This window comes from Arvicola amphibius, chromosome 4 (assembly GCF_903992535.2).
Source record: "Arvicola amphibius chromosome 4, mArvAmp1.2, whole genome shotgun sequence".
NCBI lineage: Eukaryota > Metazoa > Chordata > Mammalia > Rodentia > Cricetidae > Arvicola > Arvicola amphibius.
This window is the reverse complement of record NC_052050.1, coordinates 58,006,356-58,023,549: the sequence shown is the minus strand read 5'-3', so window position 1 is coordinate 58,023,549 and position 17,194 is coordinate 58,006,356. Positions and strand designations below refer to the sequence as shown.

Genomic DNA, 17,194 nt, shown 5'->3' with positions numbered 1-17,194 from the left:
GCTTCTACTGGATGAACATGCTGTCAGCCAGCTGCAAGGCAGTCTGGGAAAACAGCTATTTAGTAGGCATACCAATGCCTTTAATGAGAGATCTATTAATAAGGAGGAAGTGGGCTGGGGTAACAACAGCTAATGCGGCCATATTCCTCATGTGGCTCTTTATGTAGAAGATGTCTGGCACTTGGTGGCTCTTAGCATCATTCCTATAACAAATAGGCCAAATAGCCTTTTATCCTGAATGGTTTTTTTTTTTTGGGGGGGGGGGGGAACGAAGTTAATTCATTTAAGTACAAGCTGGGTAGATGATTCTGTGAGGGCGAAGGCTGCTTCACTCTTAGTGTGCAACTGTTTTAATGTGGCTCAGGAGTTGGATTTAGACTCTCCAAGGGGTCTCATTAGCTGGCGCTCCCTAGACAGGGTAAGAGCTATGGATATTAGCTGCCTATAGGGCAGTTTTGTGCAACAGTGAATTATGCATCTCATAACTTTCTAATATTTCTATCCCTGGAAATCCTGTTAAAACCAGAGGGCCGACGCTGACCTGGCCCTATCACTGGACTGCCATTTTGACAAGGCTACTACTTTGTCACGGATGGAGTAGGATGAGAACAAGAACAGCCCCTACTCAGCATGGATCCAGGGTGCTATGCAAACCAGACGGTGACTGAATGTCCCCTCTCCTAGCTCATACGACCGATGCTGGTGCATTAACAGTCACATCTTTAGAGCACTCGCTTCTTCCTGCCTTCTAGATTAAATATTAACATTGTGACCCAGAATTGCCCATGCTCTCTGGAGGCATCCAGCCTGAGCAAAACTGATTCCCAGAGCCCTCCTCCGACCATAGTGGAGGTAAGAGGGAAAGCAGAAGTGAAGGGGGAAATCCATGGGTGTGGAAATGAAAACACATTCTGCTAAATGACCAGTGGGTGAAAGGAAAAGCCATAGGAGGATTAGAAAATCCTGAGACTTGGAAAGAGGGTCACAGCAAACCAAGACTCAGAGAAAGTACTGAGAGCAGTGCACTTAAGTAAAGGACAGAAAAACAGAATGATGAAACCCAGCAAAATGGATCAATAGAGTTGTTAGTCTTTAGCTAGACTAGTAAGGGCTAAAAGGAAGGCAATGATTAAAATTGGTAGAACATGGGACTCTTAATCTCAGGGTTGTGGGTTCAAGCCCCACATTGGGTGCCAAATGCAGCACGAGTAATAAAAACCCAGAGACAGAAATTGGGGTTCAACCCCAAAACCAGAAAAGCAAAGCAGCCAAGCCACTAGAGAAGTCTTACCTCTACCAAGGCTGGGCAACTACAAACTAAAACAAACTAAGCCTCTCTTTCCTCCCGTTTTATATTCCTTCTAGTGCTGGGATTAAAGGTATGACTCCCTAGTACTGGGATTAAAAGTGTAGGCCACCACCACCACCTGGATTTGTTTCTGCATTAATCTTGTGTAGCCCAGGGTAGCCTTGAACTCACAGAGATCCATCCGCCCCTATCTCCCAAATCCTGAAATTAAAGGTGTGTGTCACCATTACTTGACCTCTAGCAGCTTTAACTTTACCTCTGGTCTTCAGGCAAGATTTATTTATTAAAATACAAATAATATACCACCATAAGAGGCGGGTCCATGCTGACAGTACTGAGCTACGGTGATTACTGAATACTACTGTTTTTATCTGGCTGGAGTGTGGAGCATTTGCATCTGCCTTGGTGTTAACTGAGACTTAAGGACTTAACTAGCCTTGTGCTTTCCCCAGCCTTTTTCTCATCAGTGGTTTCCTTTGCTCAGCATTCTTAGCAAGCAGGGACTGTTGTGTTAGTAACATGTAATCCTGAGGACTGGATCCCTGTCTCCATCCAGGGTGTGATTACAGAGAGGCAGGAGGTTGAGAGTCGTGTGTATTTACTCCAGACAGGAATAGTTCATGGGGATTAAATGAGAGGAGTCCTATAAAATGTTCAGTGTATTTCCAAGCCCACAGCGATCGCTGCTGGTGGTTGTATAAACAGAATGGAAAATCATCCCGCAGATAGCTAAAGGTCAGAGCCTAGAAAATAAACCCCTAGGTGAGTAGCTCCCCTTAGGTTCTGGTTCTAACCCAGAGCAAGGCACGGAGGCTCCAAATGGAGCAGAGCAGGAAAAGATGTGAATCTTAGGTCTTAGTTTGCTTAAAGCAAAGTAGAGATAGTTAAAAGTGAACAAAACGCACAGTGTCCTGAGCACATGAATTGGGCAGCCTTCGTGCTGAGAAGAGGTTCAGTGCGCTCTACTGCTAACACGCGCATGGAACACTTGGTAGAGGGAAAACAGGAAGGAAGAAGACTGGTTGTAGAGTGAACGTCTGCCGCCTAGAGGAATCCCTTAACTCCCTTGCTTTCTCGGAGCTATGCTTGGCTTGGTGGTGTGGAATTTTGACACAAGTCACTCCAATTTGATTATTTTCTTTTAAAATTTAGCGCAGAGCTCAGTCCAAATCAATGACCCCCGTAAAGATCTTGAGAGGTCCTAAGATATGAACTGGTAGTTTACTATATTGCTCGCTTCTAACTTTATAGTTGAAACACATTTGTTCTCTGTTCCCTTTGACCACTCGAGGATGCCTTTCTCTGCCTGCGGGTCCCTCATTGTGTAACTTGCATGTTGTCCACTAGATGGCAGTATACCAACGTATGCATGCTGTATACGGACCTGCTAGGTACTGCAGCAGCCAATTGCAGGGTTTACATGGGAAATGGTGGGATTCTAGTTTGCCTTTATGGGAGCCAGGGCTAAAACCGTCCTTCCTGTTCGCCAATTAGTTGAAATCATTGCTAATAAATGGATAGCTGCTGAGTGACTAAGTGTGGTGAGAGAGTACCTGCTTGGGTAAGTATAGGAAAACACCTGTATATAGTGAGTATAGCAAGACACCTGCGTTTAGTAGTTTAGCAAGACACTTGCGTGTAGTGAGTACAGTGAAAGAATACCTCCATGTAGTGTCCGTTTAGCAAAGTGCTTCAGCCCGAGGCCCAGGAACCTGCATGACGGTGTCTTTCTTCCTGATGGTGTCAAGTCCCCAGCTGGAAAGTGAGAAGACTCTGGCTGGAGGGTCTGCAGCTTTCCCAGGGTCAGGTAAGTGGAGACAGGTGAAGCTGGGACTTAGAGAAACTAAGGGAAAGGTGCCTAGCATGGGAAGTTTAGGAAATGCTGACTTGGAAGTCAGTGCGTCACCACCAAGCGGAATGGAACCTTGGGACCGAGCCAAAGCTACACAGTTAAAAGACATCTCTGTTACCTTGCAGAAAATATAACAATGTATGGTGTCTGTAACAAAAGTGTTAAGGAACATTTCGAGAGCTAAGGAGCATGAAGCTGCATGGATGGAGCTGAGGTTAAACACAAGGTTCCTAACTACCAGCTGTGTATTTGTGAGCAAATCACTTAGCTCTTTGACCCTCTGGCAGCGGCTATAGGAGGGAGATAGCAATCTACATTTTACAGTGGAGGAAACAGGCTTAGAGGTGTAGGGCTTGATCAAAGGTCACGGAGCAGTTAGAATAAATGGCTTTAAGATTTGGATCTGAACAAGTCTGCCCTAGGCTTACACTGTTAAGCACTAGGTAGGAGATCTCCTCAACCTGTAGCACCCAGGCCCTGTTGGTGCTGTCTCCTCACATTAGTCTAGGTCACCGGAGAAGCACATGTACGAACACAAAGAGGTTTAGATCAAGGCTTTGACTTTAATAATGATGAAAGTTGGCAATATCAAAACCTGTAGGTGGAAGGGTGGAAACTTGCCTGTTGCAGCCTCAAGGACAAATCTCCCCCAGGAAAAGAAGTCTCTTGCCTTTAAGGACTTCAGCTGGCCAGCCCTAGCCATACATTGACAAGGGTAACATTAAAGATCGGTTTTCACTCTCTAGTCCAAGTTGGTCTTGAGTTTGTGGCAAGCCTGCCTCAGTCTCCCAAGTTCTAGGATTACAGGTATGAAGTACTATACCCTGTGGGGGTCCTCTTTCCCTCTTGGCCTGTTGGCCATCAGCCCGAGAGAGGAAAGAGGCAGAAGGGACGACAGAAAGCTTTGTATGTGGCTCATGAGCATGAATGGAGACGGCCCTCCAAGAGACAGATGATAGTGAATCAACTCAGTTTTATTTCAGAGTATGAGGAATAGATAGTATTGGGGAGCCTGGCAACAAACCCTAATTTGCATTAAGTGGCACGCTCCTATCACAAGGCTTAGGCATTCGGGTCCTATAGCAGAGCCCCTAGCACAAGACTTCTCAGCAGGGATCTGTGCCAAGGGTCAAGCTAAAAATGAATCAGTCATCTGGTTTATAGACAGTTTTAGATAAGATCATTCCTTCAGACCCAGGGACATTCTCCAGATAGGGACAGGTAGAGAGCAGGAAATTTCCTGGGGAGGGAGGGAGTTTCCATTGTTACCTTAAAGAAAGCTGCCAGGCCGAGGCAGACAGTGACCTCTAACCAGCCACCAACGTTCCAACGACACCTAGCAGAATATAGTCTTTCGAGAATGTTAGCTGTGTACATAATACCTTCACAGTAGTGCCTATTATTGTTTGATCAGCACTACTATCACACTATCACAACATTGACGGGGACAGCTAAACAGCATACCTTCCAGGTGTCTGTAAGCACGGTCAGCAGGAGTCTCCCTTGTTATCACTGCATCAGCGCATAGCCCACTGCACCCATTCAGCAAGCAGGAGGTGTGTGCCACCTCATACCAACCTTGGTGAAGGCAAACGTGTTCTCACCTGGTTTAGGCACAGAGCCTCGGTGTGTCCAACTTATGCATTGCTTTCTCTTGGGTCTCACGGCACATCAGGACTTCTGTAGAAGCAGTTGGGCGAATATCCTTGGATATCCTTGTCTCTTGCGATGAAAGCGTGAAAGTTTCAAACAACAGAACTAGCTGAGGTTAGACCAGCATGTGTAATTATGGATCTGAGAGTGCCTGTAGCCGTGGTGTGCATCCTTCTGAGGCTGGGATGTCCCTTCTGAGACAACAGATAGGGTTGTGGACAGCACCCACTTGGTACAAGTATACTTTGGAGAGCCTTCTGTCTTAGTGTTCTGTTGCTGTGAAGAGACGCCATGGCCAAGGCAACTCTTAGAAATAAGAACATTTAATTGGGGGCTTGCTTACAGTTTCAGAGGGTGGCAGGAAAGAGACAAGCATGGTGCTGGAGCAGTAGCCGAGAGCGGCACTGTAAGAGCCAGAGTTAACTGGCAGGCCCCGCATGCCCAAGGACCAGATAGCTTTCTGGAATGCTGGGAGTTGTAGTTCTTGGAAAATAATGACACCATGTGGAGAATATGATGGCCCTGTGGTTCTGTCCTTAAAAAGCCCCTCCAACACATGTCTCATTGCCACTTGCTGAGATTCTAGTGAGTAGACCTGGTCAAAGTCCATCTACCTGCCCAGTGTTTAATACTTAATTAAAGTTTGCTTCAAATACCTCCTCCTCTGCATCAAAGAGAGAGGCATCCCTTGTAGTTGAACTGTGTAAACACCGTGTCCGTTTTCCTCTTTCTGGTATTACATCATAGCATAGCCTCCTAGAAAGCCATCTCTCACTCCTTTCTTTAGGTTATAGCCACACAGATCCTTTGGGAACCACTTCTCCGTGTCCAGTAGTATAACCCAGGACAGAGCTAGGCCTGTGGCTGATGCAGGTTGCCTGGTTCATCAGAGAGAGCTCGTGTTGAGAGTAAGGCATTCTGGGAGGGTACTACTGTTCATAAAAAGTGACATCTTGTAAAACGTGTCTAATAGATGGTGAACTAAGCCAGCAAGCCGGGCAGTGGTGGCACATGCCTTGAATCTCCACACTCGGGAGGCAGAGACAGGCATAGCAGAATTTGAGGTCAGCCTGGTCTACAGAGCAAGTTCCACAATATCCAGGGCTACACAGAGAAACCCTGTCTTGAAAAAGCAAAACTACAACTGCCCCCGCCCCTTGGGAAAAAAAGCAAACAAACCAACAAACAATAAAAGAAGCCGGGGAAGCATCAAGAAAGGCGATGCAATTTTTCAAAGAATTTTTTCCTATCGCTAGGAGTAAGATGGAGAAAGGACATACTAAGTCACAGGAGCCGTATCTGCAAAGTGTGGGGTTCACAGGTACACATACTCCTGTGCACATGTCCCCATCCCTGCTTCAATGAAAGGGAATACCTGGATGTTCTCGGCAAGTGTGAGGCTCACTTCTGCGTGCTTCCCCGTGTATGGGACATGCCACAAGAGTTAAAAATACTTCTACTCTGTAACTTCGCTTTTAATTTTGTTAAGGATTGTTCAGGCTGCCTTAGATTTTTTGTGTTACATTTGAATTAATTAACTCTGTGTGTGTGCATGAGAGAGAGAGAGAGAGAGAGAGAGAGAGAGAGGGAGGGAGGGAGGGAGGGAGGGAGGGAGGACGTCAGAGGACAACGGTCCGGAGTCGGTTCTCTCCTTCCACCCTGTGTGTCACAGGGGTTGAACTCAGGTCATCAGACTTGATTGACAAGTGCCTTTATCTACTGAGCCCTATCACCTGCCCTGGGTGCCTTAAGTAAGTTTTTAGAATATAACAAAATTTTGAACTTTTTCTACTGACTTATTAATTTAAAACACTTTCCTAGATAATTATGATACACTACAGTTTCTTCCAAGTTACAAAATGATATTTTTCATATATTCAACTTTTAAAATGGTCTAGAATTCATTTACATAAGTGTGAAGCGGGGATCTTTAATCTTTCCCCACATGCAGCTGTCTTAATATGTTACATGAATAGTGGACATTACTAATTTGTGAGGCCATTCTGATAATTTTTTAGTGTGTACAGGTCCGTTTTTCTCATTTATTTAGAGGGACATTTTATAAATTCTGATTAATTCTTTGCTGTTGATATATGTTGCAAATGTCACTTTAAACTACTGAGAACATTGAGATGATCAGTCTCATATATTTCTTCTCCTCTGTCCTGTCTGGACATCTCTAACCCTAAGGATATATTTTCCTACATGGTGCCCAAAAGCTTCCAGCTCCTGCCTGTGAACCTACCTGAGCTGATTTGCTTTGATTAACAGGATGGGAAGAGATACACTGTTTGGTCCACATTCAATGACTGTCTTGTTTATCCTTAGATTCTTTATCTGCAACATAAGAAGTACTTGCCCCAGGTGGCCACTGTTCAGAATATGAAAGATGCTGGGCGTGGTGGTGCATGCCTTTAATCCCAGCACTAGGGAGGCAAAGACAGGTAGATCTCTGAGAGTTTGAGGCTGGCCTGTTCTACGTAGTGGCTTCTAAGACAGTCAGGGCTACCTAGATAGACCATTACTTTAAAAAAAAATATGGAGACACATAGAGTGGACCTGAATGTAACCTGAAATATGCCAGTTGACTTTGTTTAGATTTGGGAAATGCTTGTTACATAGCATCATGGCAGTAACATGGCTGACTAACACAATATCTAGTTTATTTTTCATAAGGATAGTCAATTATTGGCACACCCATTCTTCCCACATTGGTGGCCTACTTTGACTCTGTCGCACATTTCCTGTTTATATGGGTGTCTGTTTCTTGACTTACTTTTTCATTCTGTTTCTCTATTGGAACATCCAATATCAATGTGAATCAGTGTACATTTCTTTTAATTAATTTTTTCAGACTTTTTTTTCAAGACAGGATTTCTCTGTGTAACTAGCTATCCTGGAACTCACTCTGTAGACCAGGCTAGCCTCAAACTCACAGAGATCCACCTGCCTCTGTCTCCCAAGTGCTGGGATTAACGGTATGAGCCACCATGCCCTGCAGGATTATTATTATTTGAGTATAGATATGTTTGTTTCTTCATTTCCAACACTTATCTATTTATCCTTTGCTACACTAGCTTGGAATTTCAATGATTTGAGAGTAGATATATTTGTTTTTCATTTCCAATACTTGACTATTTATTTATTCTTTGCTACACTAGCTTGGAATTTCAGTACATAATATTGTAAGAACATGTTGGTGTCAAGCACCCTTGTTTGTTTGGGAGATTTTAAACAATAATATCACATGTAATGCTAAACATTTGGAAACACAGATTTAAAGTGCTGTTCACTTCCCACCATGATGTGGTAAAGGGGAGGCCTAGCCAGCGAGGAAGCTGGACGGGCTGCATGGCCTTCCACACATGGAACAAAAGGGCATGCGAGCCTGTGATCCAGAGGAAAGGGTGAGTCGACGAAGGAGTGCCAGGGAGGAGATGGAGAATGGTCCAAAGATCGAGATCGGAGTAGGTTGGACTATTGGAACCTCATGGTTTAAACTGTCATGCTGGGCATGTGTCCTGGGAGACAGCTTGGGAATTAGAGAAGAAAATCTCGACTGAGCTCCAGGTAATGCTTTCTAACCAGCACGGTGGATGAGGCTGAAGAGACCTGCTACCTTGCCCTCTTCCCAATGAAGGAACTGAATGAGCATGCAGGATGATGTTGGTCAGCTGAGCTCAGTTTGCCAGGGACCCATTCATACTGAATTTTTTTTTATGACATGATGTTTATAGCTTAGCCTCTGGAAGCAAACTCATCATCATATTGTGAACAGTTTCTGTTAGTTTTGCATGCCCTGCATTTATAGTTGAACACCTAACCCTCAGTGCCTCATAATGGGGCCATGGTTAGCAGTAAGGCCTTTAAAGAGATGCTGAGGGTAAAATGACACCTGGGAGGACTCTAGTCCAATGTAACCGCTGTCTTTGTAAGAAGAGGTTTTGATCCAGGCACACGGAGGGGAGCCGCGGGAAAACACAGCGAGAAGATGACCATTGACAAACCAAGAAGAGCAGCCACAGGGCGCCACCCTGCCGATACTGAGGTCTCAGAGTTGCAGTCCCTAGAACTGTGAGACGGGAATTTATCATAAGCCCTGCAGTTGTGCTGTGTGCTACAGTAGCTCTCACACTAATCATCTGAGCATCTTTAGCCCAACTCTGGCATTTGGTTACTCTTATGACAATCGCCAGCATCTCGCCTCCGTTCCTGCTGTTGTTTCCTGGCTCTGCACTGCTGCAGCAGCTACCATAACCTCTGTAGGGCCTTGAATTCGTACTGCTAAGGCATTCAGGCCAACTCAGTTGATGATCAGAGATGTGTGTGTGTGTGGTGTGTGTGTGTTGGTGAGGAGGTGTGTGTGTATGTTGGTGAGGCGGTATGTGAAAGCTGAGTTTTAGGTAACTAATCCTGGTTCCTTGAGCTCATATTCAGAGGCTTGAAATGTCTTTCCTGGATTCACAGTTCTGGTTTTTCACAAGGAAAAACAATGAAAAACTCGATGCCTTTTCCCATTCCTGTCTGAATCCTAATGGCTTTGGTGACATCTCACATGAAACGCTTTCCTATTGTGGTTTCAGCCTTCTACCCAGGCCTCTGCTCCCGCGAATGGCAAATTCCTCAGCAGCACCTGGCCAGGTAGCCCACGTGATACAAGTGTTTGTCGTGGGTCACTCCAGGAGCAGCCACTGAGCTCTGAGCTGAGTGTTCTTGTGCAAGCTGAGGAAATATGCTTTTAACACTGAGGAGTGTGCTCACTGCTACCCTGGTGGTCCACCCTAACTTTAGGGCCCAGCATCTCTGACCCTAGCAGTTAGTTGAAGGTAAATGACTGCACTTCATTCATAGCGAAAGTAAGTTCTCTTGGTTTGGTCTAGTCTGTCGCTTGATGTCATGGTCTCCTGGCTGGTGGCAGGCTGTGGGTGTGATGGTTTGAATGTGGTGTCCCCTGGTGACAGGCCCTGGGTGTTATGGTTTGAATGAGGTTTGTCCCCTGGTGGCAGGCCCTGAGTGTTATGGTTTGAATGAGGTTTGTCCCCTGGTGGCAGGCCCTGGGTGTTATGGTTTGAATGTGGTGTCCCCTGGTGACAGGCCCTGGGTGTTATGGTTTGAATGAGGTTTGTCCCCTGGTGGCAGGCCCTGGGTGTTATGGTTTGAATGAGGTTTGTCCCCTGGTGGCAGGCCCTGGGTGTTATGGTTTGAATGTGGTGTCCCCTGGTGACAGGTCCTGGGTGTTATGGTTTGAATGAGGTTGGTCCCCTGGTGGCAGGCCCTGGGTGTTATGGTTTGAATGTGGTGTGTCCAAAGGATCAGGTATTGAAGGCTTGGTTCCCTCTTGCTGCTCCTAGAAACTTTATTAGTTATTTTATCCTCGACCCCCACCTAGCTGGAGGAATGGGGAATGGGTCTCTTGCCTGTCTCTCTGTTCCTTGTCTACCATGATATTAAATGGCTTTTACACATGATTCTCCCACCATGGGCTACATGTCAAGATGCTGTGTCAATAAAGCTAAGTCAAACCAAACCACCCCCGCCAAAGCTAACAACCACACAGGGTCATGGTCATGGTAGTTAGAAGGGCTGGCTTGCCTCTCTGACCACTGCCCTTGGCCTCAGGGCTCGTTTGAGAAAACCACTGTCGACACCAAGTGAATCCAGCTCCTCCCTTACTCTGAGAGTCCATTTTACTTTGCTATAAAGGATGCTTGCCGTCTTTGTGCCTGCAAGGGCACGAGTGGGGACCAGGGGGAAGTTGTTCTCCTGGTGTCCTTGTTGCTGTAAGACAGTTCCCTGAGAAAGGTGACTCGGAAGAAGAGTTCATTTCAGCTCACAGTTCCAGGGTATGACTCATCACAGTGGGGAAATCAAGGCAGCAGAGATTCGAAGCAGCTAGCCACATCCACAGTCAAGAGCAGAGAGGAGAAAGAATGGACACATGCAGTCTCAGCTCTCTTTCCACAGTCTTAAACAGCCCAGGACCCAAACCCTGGGAGTGGCGATACCCACTTTTAGACTGGGTCTCTCATGACAATGACGGTAGTCAAAAGCCCCACAGGCCAACCTGATGTAGACAGCCCCTCATCAAGCCCCTTTTCCCAGTGGCTGTGGACTGTGTCAAGTAATGGTTAAAAATAACCATCGTTGCTGCGTAGAGTTATGACCACGGTGGTAACACTGAGTTTTCCATTTTACTGGAAATGTTTCAGACCACCGAGGAGCCCACGGTTTGTGTCTTGCTTTGGAAAGTCAAGCAGTCCCAGACACTAAGTACTTGGCAGACACGAATTTGGCTCCTGGTTGAAAATGTCTATGCCCTTTGTCCTGCTGTTTGACAGTGTGAAAGAGAACCTTCAGATTTTCAGATGGGCGAGAACAACGCTGTGCCTCGTTGCTTTGAGAATGCAAAGCATTCTCTTTAAGAGATTTAAACTTTAAATTTAAATTTAAAGATTTAAGAGATTTAAATCTTTAAGAGATTTAAACTTTAACGTTTCTGTCCCATGTTATGGGACCTAGGAGGAAAAGGCTTTCGGGTCACGGTGTTCACCCCATCCCTGTATGAGGCTTTCATGATTCCAGTGACCACCCAAAGGAAGGAAATGGGTAACTCTCAAGGAAGAAGCACTCAGTTGTTTCCACAAAGAACATTTTTTTAAAATTCAGTTCACTTTTGGGGATATTTTTAGCCTCTTGAGAATGTTCCAGATTGCTGACTCAGTAAGCCCAGGCTCTTTAAAATGCCTGTTTTTAAGTGCCACAATGCAACATTGTCTAAGTTTCTTACCATCTGAGACTGGCTGTATATTCTGAAGTCCGCCTGGGTTGCCTAGGGACTCTTCACAGCCTTTCCCAGCCCCAGACATCCCTCCTCCCCAAATGTGATGAGAGAGCACGTTCCCAGCATAGTACAGAGAAGGGGGACCCAGGAGCGGCATGCGGAAGAACAGAAAGTTACTGTGCTTCTGGCTCAGGCCTGAAAGGGCGTCTCATCTAATGAAATTTAGCATCCTCGCTTTGGAGAGAAAGAGATAAAGGCCCTGGGAGGAGAGGCACATGTCCAAGAGGTCCTGCTGATCCCATTTGCTCCTTCTCCTTCAGCCTTACAGCAGGGAGGGTGCTGTGGAATGAGTGCCTGGACCATTTCCCTTCTGATTTGATGCAGTCATGACTTGGGTATCTTTCTATGGGTCACTTAGGTTTGTTCACAGTGGCCGCTTCAAGAGCTGGAAGCAGGAGGTATAACTCAGTGTTCCCTAGTCTGAGCTATATAACAGTAATAAAAATGTATTCCTTGCCTTCTCTGGGCTGTTTAAAATTTGCATGACTCCATAGACATGGAAAAACAAATGATTCGATATCGCGGTGATACAGAAGCTAACCACAAAACCATTCTATTATTCATGCCCAACGTAGTGTCTGTGCTGGCTAGTCTTTCGTCAAGTCGGCATACAAACTATCTGAAGGAGGGAACCTCAATTGAGATCTGGGTTAAGGATGCATTTTTTTAATTAGTGATTGATGCGGAGGGCCCAGCCTATTGTGGGTGGTTCCATCTCTGGGCAGGTGGTCCTGGGTCCTATAAGAAAGCAGACTGAGCCATCCATGGGGAGAAAGCCAGTAAGCAGCTCCCTGCCATGGCCTCTGCATCAGCTCCTGCCTCCAGGTACCTGTCCTGTTGAGTTCCTGTCCTGACTTCCTTCAGTGGTAAAAAGATATGGAAGTGGTAATGGTGTTTCATTGCAGCAATAGAAACACTCACTAAAGCGTTCTACAAAAAACGGTTTTCCATCTCCAGGGCCCTGCAGTGCCCTGGCACACTGAAGGTAGGCAAGGCTCAGCTACGATGTTTAGGAGGTTAGGCATATTAAATGCAGCTTTGATTTAGGATATTTTAAATATACTATGGGTCTATCAGGATACAAACTGAGGACTGCCTATCTTTCTACCTAGTTTCTTCCAGCATCAGCAGGCACAACAGAGACAATGACCCCAGTATTTTGGGGACCAAGAAACGGATTATTTCCCACCATCTTGCAGTCAACAAAACACTTCCTGTGATCACCTAAACATTGTGTGGTTTGGGGTGGGGGAGCTGGTATTGTTGTATTCTCCCAGTAGCCTTGGTCCCATAGAATTCTCTCAGGGGAAGCCCCATACAATCCCAGGGTTGATGTAGGTGGGTCTTCTATCTATCTGTTGTTTCATTGGTTAATTAATAAAGAAAACTGCTTGGCCTGATAGGTCAGAACATAGGTGGGTGGAGTAGACAGAACAGAATGCTGGGAAGAAGGGAAGTGAGCCAGACGCCATGGAGCCAGCCAACAGGTCAGACATGCTGAATCTTTCCCCGTAAGCCACCACTTCGTGGTGGTATACAGATTATTAGAAATGTGTTAAGCAAGATGTGAGAGTTAGCCAGTAAGAGGCTGAAACTAATGGGCCAGGCAGTGTTTAAATGAATACAATTTGTGTGTTGTTATTTCGGGGCATAAGCTAGCCAGGAGGCCGGGAGCTGGGCGGCAGGAACGCAGCCCGCAGCTCCTTCTACACAGGGTCATATGGAGACAGAGCAAAGAACCCAGGTCTCACGATTCCTAGGTCAGCAGCAGAGCCTGCCAGGGTGCAACTGAAGTCTGTTTAAGGACATGTCGTGGTTTGAATGAGAAATGTCCCACCTATAGGCTCAGGTGTTTGAGCCCTTGGTTCACAGTGAGTGGTGCTATTTGGGTTTTGAGGAGGTGGAACCTAGCTGGAGGAAATGCGTCTCTGTCACCGAGGGTGGGCTGTGAAGGTTTATAGCCCTACCCCACTTCCAATTCACTCTCCCTGCTTTCTGCAGTTGAAGCGGCTGAAGCTGTGATCTCAGCTTCCTCCGCTGGCTACCCGATGCTATGCCTTCTCCGCTATTGTGAACTGTCCCTCTGGAACCATACGTAAGCCAGAATAAACTCTTCCTGAAGAGTCTTTTGTCATGGTGTCTTTTAACCACAGCAGCACAGCGTAACTAATGCAGGAAGGGTACCTGACAATGGTTTTACAGGTGCTCACGGTCAGCCTGCTCCACGCTCCGTTGCCTGAATCCAGTCTCTTCTAGACCCTACGCTCAGCATGTCTCTAGAGAAAAAGGAGAGGAAGCTTCTGGGGTTTGTCTTTGCTGACTCTCCCAATAGTTGTCTCAATAAGTGATTCTCAAGTGGGTTCCCTGGACCAGTAGTTTCAGCGCCACCTGTGGACGCTCCTAGAGATGCAAATGACACTGTTCCATCCACCTCCCTAGATCAGCAGCTCTGGGGAGGAGGCACAGCGGGCTGGGCTGTGTTTGAACAGGAAGTTCAAGTGGACTTCTGAGAATCGCTGTTCTAAGAAGGCCCGGATTAAGCCATAATTTACAACCACGAGTCTTCTCGGCTCTTCTGAATTTAAGCTTGATATTGCAAGATAAAGATATCAGATTAACTTTTACAAATTAGACATTAATATGATATCAATACCTAATAATATCAGTCTACACACTGGAAGTATCTATCAGTTTCCCCAGAGAGTTTTAATACGCTGTTTAAAATGGTTAATAAAGACTGTAACGGTGGTGTTTTTGTCGTTGGAGCAAGCGCATTAATGTAAGCAGGGCCATTCTGATTTGGGGAAGGAGAGAAATGGCAGCAGTTTTCTGATAATAGCAGAAAGATGGGGAGCATTTTTAAGAGCCCTCTACAGTTTGGCTTATTTACTGTGTGAACATTTACACGGCAGAACTACAGGTATGTACCTGACTGCTTTGTATACCTTTCATGTGCACTGGGACTTCAGATGAGTTTGTTTGGGTTTCTGGAAACGAGAAACCTAATGAGTTCAATTCTCAGCATTCCCCAAGCTAGAGCAGCAGGACAAAGTTCACGTCTTCAGATCAAGGACACTGTCTTCCAAGACCACACAGGGAGACAGGATGACGAGCCCTGGTGAGTCTGGGCTGCCACTGCCCACAGGTCTCTGCCTCAGTGGTTGTCCAGACTTCTTCTGGACATTTGCTCTTCTGTTTTCCCAATCATAAAAAGGTCCTCGAGGTGAACCAAGCTTTGTTGCTGTGACCCTGTTCTCTTTGGTTATGAGATGCAGGAAGCTGCAGGTTGAGGTCTGAAGTTGCCCGTCTCAACCTTGGAAAATGAAAACATCCAGTGATTCAGTAGTTTCATTTTTCAGGAAGATACATAAATCTGTAATAAGCAAAGCAAAGTGAAAAGCATAAAGTCACTGAGTGTCGCTCGAAGTTGGTGAGCAGGAGAGAGCATTATCTTCTCACTTCATCTGGGGACTCTCAGAGGAGGGACTCAACTTTTGGTGGCAGACAGGCCATTTGCAGGTGGAAAGGAACCTTTCTAACATCAGATTCCTTTCCTTCATCCGGAGGAAGCAGAGGGCAGCACATCTGACTCCCCTTACACTCCAGCCCTGGTCTTTGGTCCCTGATCTTATCAGACCTGCATTTGTTTCTCTGCCTCCTTCCCTGGAACTCTGCGCTAGAATCTTTTAAAGCAGGGTATATGGAAAGGCCAAGAGAGTGCCACATGTCACTCATTCTAAAGAGCATTTTTGCCTTTTAAGCTGGCTATGGAAGCTCAGGCCTATAATCTCAGTACTCAAGAAGCTGAGGCAGTAGGATTGTGAGGTTTTTTTTTTTTTTTTTTTGGTTTTTCGAGACAGGGTTTCTCTGTGGCTTCGGAGCCTGTCCTGGAGCTAGCTCTTGTAGACCAGTCTGGTCTCGAACTCACAGAGATCTGCCTGCTTCTGCCTCCCGAGTGCTGGGATTAAAGGCGTGCGCCACCACCGCCCGGCTGGATTGTGAGTTTTAAGACACTAAGCTAGCCATGGTGAGATCTTGTCTCAAGATGAAATAAAGAATATGAAAAAACAATAGAATAATTTCAACATCTCTGAATTGAGGAAGGTCTTAGTGTCTTGTATATTGACAGAGATACTAGTTTTTTATTGCTGTGGGAAAACACTGTGACCAAAAGTGATTGATGGAAGAGTTTATTTTGATTTTGGCTTTTGGCGCATGTGTGTACGTGTGTGTGTGTGTGTGTGTGTGAGAGAGAGAGAGAGAGAGAGAGAGAGGTGTGTGTGTGTGTGTGTGTGTGTGTGAGAGAGAGAGAGAGAGAGAGAGAGAGAGAGAGAGAGAGGGGTGTGTGTGTGTGTGAGAGAGAGAGGGAGAGAGAGAGAGAGAGAGAGAGAGAGAGAGAGAGAGAGAGAGAGAGAGTCCATATTGGTGAGAAAAGCATGGTAGCAGTAGGTGGCCAAAGTAGGAAGCCAAGAGCTCAGGACAGCACAAAGGAAGCAGAGAGTGAACTGGAAGGGGGCGGGGCTATAAACCCTCCAAGCCCACCTCCAGCCGCCCATTCCCTCAGGAAAGCTGCACCTATGAGGTTCTGTGGCCTCTTCAAACAGTACCGCCAACTGGGGGCCAAGTGTTCAAATACCTGAGTCTGGAGGATGCCAGCATTTTCATTTCAGACCATAACCGTTCTAATAGCGCTTTGCTTTCCCACAGGCATGTGAAGCAGAGGTGCACTCTACATCCATGTTAGCTGAGTTTTGTGGAAACATGACTGTCTTTCCTCTCAAAGAGCTTCCATCTCCATGGTGAGTACTGGAGAGAGGCTTCAAGCAAGCCACTCTGTGACACAGAGCAGCCATAGCTAAGGGAGTGTTGGGTTTGGCTGAGAAATGTCCAACAGATGGCTCACCTGTTGCTGGATTCCAGCTAGTGGCTGTTTAAGGGAACTGATGAAGATGTTGGGAGGTGGGTGTCCAGTTGAAGAAAGGTTACATATATTTTCCCAGTCCCCATCAGTTTCTCGTTGCTTCTTGTTCGACATCTTGCAAGTAGCCTGAGCCCAATGCTCTCAACACAATGATGTTCTGCCTCCCCACAGATGAGAATCAGTGGACCTGAGGGCTATAACTTTCCCCTTGGAAACTGTGGGCCCAAATAAACAGTTCTTCCCTTGGGTTGTTCTTTCAGGTGCTTTGACCTAGTTACATAAGATGGCCTGACCCAGGAGAACGCAGAGGGCTGAGAGAATGACCACTTCCTCTTGTCCCCGAGCACCAGAGGGTTCTCTATGAGGGATGAATAATCTGAATAGATTTGGAAAGATAACTAGGATGTTAATGATGGGGTTGGGGCGGGGGTGGAACATCCTCTGGAAACCAACAGAAACCACCCATGGAAGTCTGTGGTTACAGTCAGAGTTGATGCTTAGCACAGCTGGAATTTGTCAACTTTCTGAAAAGGTTCTCTACTGCAGATGGTTCTGGGTGTAGTCTGATTCGAGGTGTGAACATGACATGTATTTAGTACAAACCGTACTTTCAGTTCA

The 17,194-nt window shown here is 46.1% G+C and overlaps 1 long non-coding RNA gene across 2 annotated transcripts; it reads left to right on the top strand.

The window, feature by feature from the left end:
• The first annotated feature begins 813 nt into the window (after positions 1-813).
• On the top strand, positions 814-16,974 carry LOC119813079. 2 transcript variants are annotated; one of them, XR_005285151.1, is made up of 4 exons: positions 814-852; positions 3,058-3,116; positions 16,363-16,454; positions 16,837-16,974. It is a non-coding gene; the product is annotated as an uncharacterized LOC119813079 (long non-coding RNA). The 2 variants fall into 2 exon arrangements; XR_005285150.1 differs by lacking the exons at positions 814-852; positions 3,058-3,116 and having other exon boundaries at positions 16,051-16,454.
• Positions 16,975-17,194: the final 220 nt, after the last annotated feature.